Here is a 6766-nt window from a genome sequence, read left to right on the forward strand (position 1 = left end):
TCGACCTTGGAACCTTTTTGATGCCAAATATCTACCGACCCATTCAACCCATTTGGGGAAATGCCTGTTATCTCCTCACTGTTTTTCCAGCACGCCAGCTTAACTCCCACCCCCGGGCCTTTGTCCCTGCTGCCCCCTCCAGAACAGCCCTGAGTGTTTCCTTCAGTATCCACGGGGCTCCCCCTCGCTATCTCAGGTTTATTCTCAGACGCCGCCTTCCAGCTCTGCCTTCCCTGGCCGCCCTATTTACAATTACACTCCCCAGCGTTTCCTGGGCTGTCTCCTGCTGTTTTTCTCTGAAGCACTACACCTCTTTCTTTTGGGTTTGTCAGCCCTAGTAGAATGTAAGGAATTTTTGCCTGATTCATTTACTGCTCTATCCCTAGCACATAGTAGGTGCTCAATAACTGTCCAGTTGAACATATGAATGTGTCTTAGGGAGAGTATGGAAGTGACAGTCACAGGCTTTGGAACCAGAGAGAGGCAGACTGAACTCTAGGTTCTCACATTCACTGCTGTAGACCCCGTAGGCCCCCTTCCCTCTGTAAAACGGAGTGTCTCCCTCGTAAAATCCTCAGCAGGACTGAACAAAATGTCACATGAGAATCCTTGACAAGCAGTATGCCCAGTGGAAACCCTTGATAAATATCACTATTATCTTCATCAATAAAATGCAAGCCCTTCCTGCTGCGGGGATGAGGGTGAGCAGACGCCAGCCTGGGTGTAAATAAGAAGTGTGAGGTTCACACGAGGCTGACGGGGGGCAGACTTGCTCTCCCCTGTGTTCACAGCCTTGCTTTGGCCACACAGATACTTTCTGAAAGGGGGTTTGGGGAGAGGCCAAGGAGACCCTCCTGCCCCCATTCCACAGACGGCAAAATGGAACCCATTCACCCAACTTCTCAAAGCTGCGACCAGTCCGGGATGTACAGCGGGGCCTTCTGACAGCCCACCCAGCTCAGCTCTCAGCCACTGCTAAGATTCTCTTGGGGTCCAGAACTTTTCTGGGCCTGACTCCCCTGGGTCTACCGGTCACCCCTGGTCCTGGCTCCAATGGCCTTTGCTCTTGGCCAACACCCGCAGCCCACACACCCCCTATTATTAAACCTTGAGCTGAAAGAAATAGTCCTCGACCTGCTCCTCATTCAAGTTCAGCTTGGCAGCCACCAGCTGCTTCAGGGTGTGGGCCACATCCCAGGCCATGCGCACATCCCGGCAAACATAGAGGTCGCCCGGCTCCTTGTGGAGCACAGGGCACCTCGCTGGCCAGCTGCTGCCACAGGATGTCCTGAACATAGGCCTGAAACCAGAGGAAGTGGTGGGTCCAGTTCCTGGGCACTGGCGACTAGGATTGCAGGCGGGCCTGCTGGCCTCAGGGAGGCGGGGAGAGGGCACTCAGGGCTGTGGAGTGAGTCCCCTCCCAGCCAGGACTTTGCACGGGGCCAGGCTCAGGATGAGGAGGAGCACAGATGCCCCGGGGGCTGGGCTGGGAGTAGAGGGATAAATGCTGGACACAGTCCTGCCCTTGAGGGGCTGACCATCCAGTGGGACTCCCAGACTGTCTCTGAATTTGCTTCAAAGAGGCATTAATAAAGGCAGTCCCCCCGCACAGGGCTCTGCCTACACCCCAGAAAAGGGAGCCTCTCAATGCAGACTGTCCATCAGGTCCCTGCAGGGTACAGATCCCGGGCTCCCCAGTGAGAAGATCCAGGAGTCAGTGAGGGACTCTCTGCGCCGGCTCCACACAGGATGCCCACTGGCCCCAGCACTGGGCACAGAGCACTGGGCCCGGGAGGTGCCCTGATGGGACAAATGTGTGAGGGCTGAGAGTCTCTTCTGACCACCCCAGGCTCAGGGGGCAACGCAGCCTGGGGGCAGCAGAGCCCGTCTGAGGGCCATCGGTTGTCCTCCAGCCTTGCTGGGTTTGAGCGCAGCCAGCCTGGACCACCTCTCCCCGGGCAGTTGCGTGTCCCAGCGGGCCTGCTGACGACCTTCAGCAGGCTGGGCTCTGGGCTTAACCCGCGTGTGACCGAGGTTAGTCCTGCACCTCTCCGGGCCTATCGCTTCTGCTGGAAGAGAGAGCATAATGCTCTTCACAGCATCACCCTGATGGTTGTGAACTACCCGCACTTCAGAGCTCAGGAGCTGAAGGCTCAGGGAGGCCAGGGGCCTGTGGTGACCCAGGGCTCATCCTGGAGCCTGTGTGTGTAATGCTTCACCTGTTTTGAGGCTCCATTTATCTTGGGCCTGCCAGGCAGGCGGGAGTAGGCTGTGTGCACCGCATGCAGCACCCCTTATGGGCAATCTCCAGCATCTCCTCCCTGTAGAGTGGTCCTCACCTGGGCGGCGGCACCGGAACACCAGGGTCACGCGGCCTCCCCCGCACTCCTGCAGGAGTCCCGGGCTGTTGTTATCATGTTGGCCACCAGAGGGCGAAAAGGCTCCAAGCCGAACTGGAATTCTCACTTCACTCCCACAAGTATCCCAGCTAGTTAACAGCATTGTCCCTACTTTACAGATGAGGAAACTGAGGCCCAGGACATTCCGATCACTCATCCATAGTCACACAACCCAAAGCACAGATGCAGGATTCCCTCAGCCCATCAGAGGTCAAAAGCAGGGACTTTCCCGTTACCTCCACTCCCGGGAGAAGGAGCCCCGGCTCCAATGCCTGAGACGGGAAGGCGGCCGTTCTCACCCACAGAAGCCCGCACAGGGAGGCAAACTTGGGAGTCCTTTCCTCCAGAAAGGTCCAGGAGCCGTTTGTGGGGCTGCGGTTCTGCCCCTAGGCAGGCGCTGCCCTCTGGTGCCCCTCCCACCTGGGAAGCCTCCAGCCTTACCCTTGTGCTGGGAGTCATGGAGCCGCTGCTGCCAGAAACTGCGGAAGGGGGCGATGCCTGTGCCAGGCCCGACCAGGATGCAAGGATGGGAGGGGTCCTCGGGGAGGTGGAAGCCGCTGGCGCTGAAGAGGACAGAAGAAGAGGGGGCCAGCCCTCAGACACCCGGGGCCCACACACACACAGGATGGCTGGGGAGCTCGGCCTGTGGGGGGCGGTCGTGAGGGGTGGAGAGGACAAGCAGCTGCTATTTGATTTCCCACGTCCTGCAGGCTGCTTCACTTCTGTCCGGCCACCAGCACCTCCCCCAGGTCCTTCTGAAAAAGGGCCAAGCTCACGGGACTCTGGGCCCCTCCAGCACCGCTGTCATCGCTGTCCCTGCTAGAGACAGCCACAGCGGTGTGACCCCAGTGTCTTCTTTATGGGCCAAGGGACCCTGAGCAGCACTTAACCCCAGATCTCCCCCTTTCCTCCCGGAACCCCAGGGGTCGGCGGTCCCACAGGGGACAGAGCGGAACGGGTGCTTACTTCCGCAGAAAGCAGGGCACTGGGTCTCGGGGCTTCAGGCTGTTGAGCCATGTGCTGCAGACGCCGTGGTGCAGAGGACCCTGGCCATCCGCAACGATAACACAAAGTGACCAACGTCCCCCACTACCCATGCGCAAACCGTGCCAGCTGCTCCGCCCACACCACGGCCTCCTTGGACGCCCCCACTCAGGCACTCTCAGGACTCAATGAACGGCTGTTTGTCCTCCTGGTTCTGAGCTCCACCCTCTGAGAGCCCAGAGCTGAGGAAGGTTGAAAGGGATTTAGAGAGGCTGCAAGCTGCTCCTTCTGCCAATGCGGAAACCGAGTCCCGGAGAGGAAAAGTGACTTGGACAAGGTCCCTCAGGTCATGGCGGAATCAGGTGGACAGCTCAGGTTCCCTGACTCCTACTCCAGTGCTCCTTCCAAAGACTTTCTCCAGGAACACCCCCAGCTCACCTCTGAGCGCTCCACTGACAGCAGCATGAAGTGACCCCTCGGGGTGGCCACTGCTGTGTGCGCTCGTGAGCGTGGCCTTTGCTGGCAGCAACCCTGGGTGGTGGATGAGCTCCGCGCATTTCACCTGCTCTGGCCCCTCGCTTTCCTCCTCAGTGGCCCCTCCTGGGCTTGTAGAAACCCAGGAGGTCTCTCTGGGTTCTGTTCCCCTTACAGTGGCCCAGCACTTGAAGGAGGCCTCCAACCAACTGCAGAGGTCCCCCTGGTTTTCCTCGGGATTGAATCTTGCTCTCACAGGACATGTCGGCCTCTCCTCTCCTGGTCTGAGTGGGTGTTCTCTAGCAGGGCAAACAGTCTCTGGCCAGTTTTTAGAAACCATGTTTTTGCTTCCTAGAGGACAGAGGACTCAGAAGTGTGGGCAGCTCCCAGCTTTGCCAACCCAGGCAACTCTCAGTTATAGAGGGCAGGGCAGGGGGCAGTGGCCAGTAGTGGAGCCGAGACCACCTGGACAAGACCACCTGGCCTCCCGCTCTGTGGCAGCATAAACCGGCCCCCTGCCACCCCGGCCCACTTCACTTCCCTCGGTGACCTTGACCTTTCCTTCTTGTCTTCAGCACAATGAGAATCATTTAATTATTTCTATGCCTATCTCTCCACTGCTGCCTCTAGATGCTCTCTGAGAGCAGGGCTGATGTCTGCTGTATTTCCCCACCCACCCCAGTACTGAGCATGGGGAGGTGTGAAATAAACCATCACTGAATGAGCTCAGTGAGCGAATGAACAATCAATGCAGAATCTCCCCTGCATTCAGGCTGCACAATCAGGAAGACTAAGAACCACTGGATTCCCACCAAGGGTTGGGTGCTCTCCACGTCTGATCTCATTAAATTGTCGCCAGAGTATGGGACAGTGGAGTGGTGGAGGACTTGGACTCAGCAGTTGGACTACCCAGGTCCGAATCTCAGCTCTCCACTTACTAACAGTGTGACTTTCTGTGCCACCTGTAAAATGCACACAGTGCCTACCCCACATGGTAACTGATCATATACACACAGAAGGCTTGGTTTAGTGCCTGGTTCCTAGAGATCTCTCCCACACACCTCCTATTACCATTAACAACTCTGGGCTGTGGGTGTTCCCTCCCTCCTTGAACTGATGAGGGAGCTGAAGCTGAGTTGATGGACACATGCCCAATAAGAGGGGGAGCACGAATGCTCCAGAGCCTCCTTCCTGGCCTCTCCTCGGGTGTGGGACATCACCACAGCCACAGTCAGATGGATCTTTGTGAATATGTGATCCAGGGAGGAGCTGATGGAGTAGAACCTGGGCTTCAGAATGGGGAGCCGGGAGAGCAGGAAGCCAGCAGACACCCGCAGGGACGGGAACTCCTCCAGCACCTCCAGGAACGTGGGGCTGTTGGTGAACTTCCACTAGCTGTACTCTGAGGGCTGAAAGCCAAGGGTGATGTGAGTGATTCAGGGCACCTGCCCAACTTTGGGGAAAAGGCTGTCACAACCCAGTATTCATTCACTCATTCACTCACTCAACAAACAAGTCCATGTGCCAGGCACTGTCCAGGGTGCTGAGACTACCAAGCTTGAGAAGAAATAGTTCCTGTCCTGGAGGAACTCAGTCCAGTACATTTATCTAACTTATGTTACCTCCACTCTCAGCAACTCATGGGCAGGGGTCAAATCTTTATTGTAATTTATTTGGGGCAAGGCTTTGGAACCAATCAGACCTGGGTTCCAATCTTGACTGGGTGTCCTCACTAGCTATGGAATCTCATCCCAATTACTTACCTTTTGTGAAACAAGGATAGCATTGCCTACCTGGTGGGGATGTTATGGGAATTTAACCAGAAAACATGTACCAAGTTAGTACATTGCAGCCACAAAATAATGGTAATGGAGGTAGTTGGAATCGAGATAGTTAGCTATAATGATCATGATGATAATAATGACAACCAGTGCCTTTTGCAGACTTGGAACCAGACAGTTGCAGGTGAGTTAATGCATTCTCTCGTTAACTTATTAATTCAGCTGTCCGTCTGTCACTCTGCCCATTATGCCAATGTATCCATTCATCCATACCATCCATCCCCCAATACATCTTAAGTGACAACTTTATTCCAGTTTGGGGGAAAGCAAAGATGGATAACGATGGCTCCCCTTTCTAGCTAATGTCCAAGGCAGTGCACTCTGGTTGCATCCTGCAGACACTTGGAAAAACTCAGTTCACTCAACACAACTGTGTCCTAGACATGGGCCAGCGGATGATGCCTGGCTTCCCACCAGCCTTTGACAAGTCTCACTTTGGGAACCTGGGTGGATCCCTCTTGGAAGTTAAAGACCAGCTCTGGGCTTTGGCTCCCCACATGCTGGGACCCCCCACATACCGCCACTGCCCACCAACCCTGATCTTCACCTGGCACAGGGCCTCCAGCCTCTGTTTCTCAGTCGCTTCTGTGGCCACCTGGGCCAGCTTTTGGAGCAGCAGCTGGGTTGGGGGGGTGGTGATATCCAGGAAGTAGGTGAGGGCCTGGCTGAGTGAGCAGGGGGGCAGCCTCTTGTCACTGACCCAGTAGCTGCCTGGATGGGGAAGGAAGGTGTCAGGATGGAAAAGAGGCCCCATTCGGGATTCTCAGAAGGTAGAGAGGCCCCCAGGGCAGACACCCCCTATTCTCCAGCTGCAGGGAAAGGAGGCTCTAAAGTCCTGGCTCTGAGCAAAAGGCAGGAAGGAGGTGGCGCTTGGAGAAAGGATTGCCAGGAAAGGCTGATCACCAGCCCTCCAAGGGGCACTAAGTTGGCGTGGTCCTGATGAATTAACCACGTCCTTCTCTGGCCCAGACCCGAACTTTAGCACCCAATGGCGATCTACAGACTCACAGTGACTAAATCCACCAAAGACTAATGGATACCTCACAGGCCAGTTGTTCACTCAGAGAA

The 6766-nt window shown here is 56.0% G+C and overlaps 1 pseudogene; it reads right to left on the minus strand.

Moving 5' to 3' along the window:
* Nucleotides 1-1101: 1101 nt before the first annotated feature.
* On the minus strand, nucleotides 1102-6409 carry LOC111532395 (annotated as a pseudogene).
* Nucleotides 6410-6766: the final 357 nt, after the last annotated feature.

The sequence above is a fragment of the Piliocolobus tephrosceles genome, unplaced genomic scaffold (genome assembly GCF_002776525.5).
Source record: "Piliocolobus tephrosceles isolate RC106 unplaced genomic scaffold, ASM277652v3 unscaffolded_719, whole genome shotgun sequence".
NCBI lineage: Eukaryota > Metazoa > Chordata > Mammalia > Primates > Cercopithecidae > Piliocolobus > Piliocolobus tephrosceles.